Source organism: Durio zibethinus, unplaced genomic scaffold (genome assembly GCF_047325235.1).
Source record: "Durio zibethinus cultivar Kanyao isolate XHJ-2024 unplaced genomic scaffold, ASM4732523v1 HiC_scaffold_325, whole genome shotgun sequence".
In the NCBI taxonomy this organism is placed as follows: domain Eukaryota; kingdom Viridiplantae; phylum Streptophyta; class Magnoliopsida; order Malvales; family Malvaceae; genus Durio; species Durio zibethinus.
In genome coordinates this window covers 175,001-177,500 of record NW_028322948.1, presented here as the reverse complement: position 1 = coordinate 177,500, position 2,500 = coordinate 175,001, and positions in this window count along the sequence as shown.

The following is a 2,500-nucleotide window of genomic DNA, read 5'->3' as shown; positions in this document are numbered from 1 at the left end:
ATAGAAAACGAGTCATCCTCCAATGAAACTTCACGTGAAGGCTTAGGGGACCATTGTATGAATTTACAAGCCATAAAAATGGCATTGGCACGGCAGAAATTTGAAGATGTGCCTAAACCCACCAGGGCCCAGCGTGTGCCGATGGTGCTCGAGGCAACCGCCCGCACCAGGGCCCAGCGTGTGCCGATGGTGCTCGAGGCAACCGACCGCACCAGGGCCCAGCGTGTGCCGATGGTGGTCGAGGCAACCGCCCGCACCAGGGCCCAGCGTGTGCCGATGGTGGTCGAGGTAACCTGCCGCACCAGGGCGGAGCGTGTGCCGATGGTGGTCGAGGCAAGCGCCCGCACCAGGGCCCAGCGTGTGCCGATGGTGGTCGAGGCAAGCGCCCGCACCAGGGCCCAGCGTGTGCCGATGGTGGTCGAGGCTGCCGATGGTGGTCGAGGCAACCTGCCGCACCAGGGCCCAGCGTGTGCCGATGGTGCTCGAGGCAACCGACCGCACCAGGGCCGAGCGTGTGCCGATGGTGCTCGAGGCAAGCTGCCGCACCAGGGCCCAGCGTGTGCCGATGGTGGTCGAGGCAACCGCCCGCACCAGGGCCCAGCGTGTGCCGATGGTGATCGAGGCAACCGACCGCACCAGGGCCCAGCGTGTGCCGATGGTGCTCGAGGCAACCTGCCGCACCAGGGCCCAGCGTGTGCCGATGGTCGTCGAGGGAACCTGCCGCACCAGGGCCCAGCGTGTGCCGATGGTGGTCGAGGCAAGCGCCCGCACCAGGGCCCAGCGTGTGCCGATGGTGCTCGAGGCAACCGACCGCACCAGGGCCCAGCGTGTGCCGATGGTGGTCGAGGCAACCGCCCGCACCAGGGCCCAGCGTGTGCCGATGGTGGTCGAGGCAACCTGCCGCACCAGGGCGGAGCGTGTGCCGATGGTGGTCGAGGCAAGCGCCCGCACCAGGGCCCAGCGTGTGCCGATGGTGGTCGAGGCAAGCGCCCGCACCAGGGCCCAGCGTGTGCCGATGGTGGTCGAGGCTGCCGATGGTGGTCGAGGCAACCTGCCGCACCAGGGCCCAGCGTGTGCCGATGGTGCTCGAGGCAACCGACCGCACCAGGGCCGAGCGTGTGCCGAGCACCAAGCTGCCGCACCAGGGCCCAGCGTGTGCCGATGGTGGTCGAGGCAACCGCCCGCACCAGGGCCCAGCGTGTGCCGATGGTGCTCGAGGCAACCTGCCGCACCAGGGCCCAGCGTGTGCCGATGGTCGTCGAGGGAACCTGCCGCACCAGGGCCCAGCGTGTGCCGATGGTGGTCGAGGCAAGCGCCCGCACCAGGGCCCAGCGTGTGCCGATGGTGCTCGAGGCAACCGACCGCACCAGGGCCCAGCGTGTGCCGATGGTGCTCGAGGCAACCTGCCGCACCAGGGCCCAGCGTGTGCCGATGGTGGTCGAGGCAAGCGCCCGCACCAGGGCCCAGCGTGTGCCGATGGTGGTCGAGGCAAGCGCCCGCACCAGGGCCCAGCGTGTGCCGATGGTGCTCGAGGCAACCGACCGCACCAGGGCCCAGCGTGTGCCGATGGTGGTCGAGGCAAGCGGCCGCACCAGGGCCCAGCGTGTGCCGATGGTGGTCGAGGCAAGCGCCCGCACCAGGGCCCAGCGTGTGCCGATGGTGGTCGAGGCAAGCGCCCGCACCAGGGCCCAACGTGTGCCGATGGTGCTGGGGGCAACCGCCCGCACCAGGGCCCATCGTGTGCCGATGGTGATCGAGGCAACCGCCCGCCCCAGGGCCCAGCGTGTGCCGATGGTGGTCGAGGCAAGCGCCCGCACCAGTGCCCAGCGTGTGCCGATGGTGGTCGAGGCAAGCGCCCGCACCAGGGCCCAGCTTTTGCCGATGGTGATCGAGGCAACCGGCCGCTCCAGGGCCCAGCGTGTGCCGATGGTTATCGGGGCAACCGGCCGCACCAGGGCCCAGGGTCTGCCGATGGTGCTCGAGGCAACCGCCCGCACCAAGGCTCAGCATGTGCCGCTGGTGATCGAGGCAACAACCCACACCAGGGCCCAGCTTGTGCCGATGGCGGTCGAGGCAAGTGCCCGTACCGAAGGGCAGCCTATGCCGATGATGGTCGATGCATGTGCCATCACCATGCGTCATCATGTGCCATTGATGGTCGAGGCCTTGGCCGAAGTTCGATTTTGAGCCACGGTGCCCATGCTTGGCTCCAGCATGTGCTGGTGCCGCATTTTTTTCACTCGGGACAGCATCGCCGGAGCATCGCCGGAGTACCGCCGGAGAACCTGACCGGCGGCATTGGGGTTCCGGCGATTGGGAGGGGGGCCGGGGGGGTGTGCGCACATGACGTGCGATGGGTGCTGGTGCTTGGCCCTTGTGTTGGCCCCCTATCCCTCATCAAACCTCTGAGAACTCACACCCCCTTAAAGAGCGTTTGAGATTTTACAGGTTTGCTGCCAGTAGCCGTTAAAGTGTCTGAAACGGGGACACTTTTTTCAAA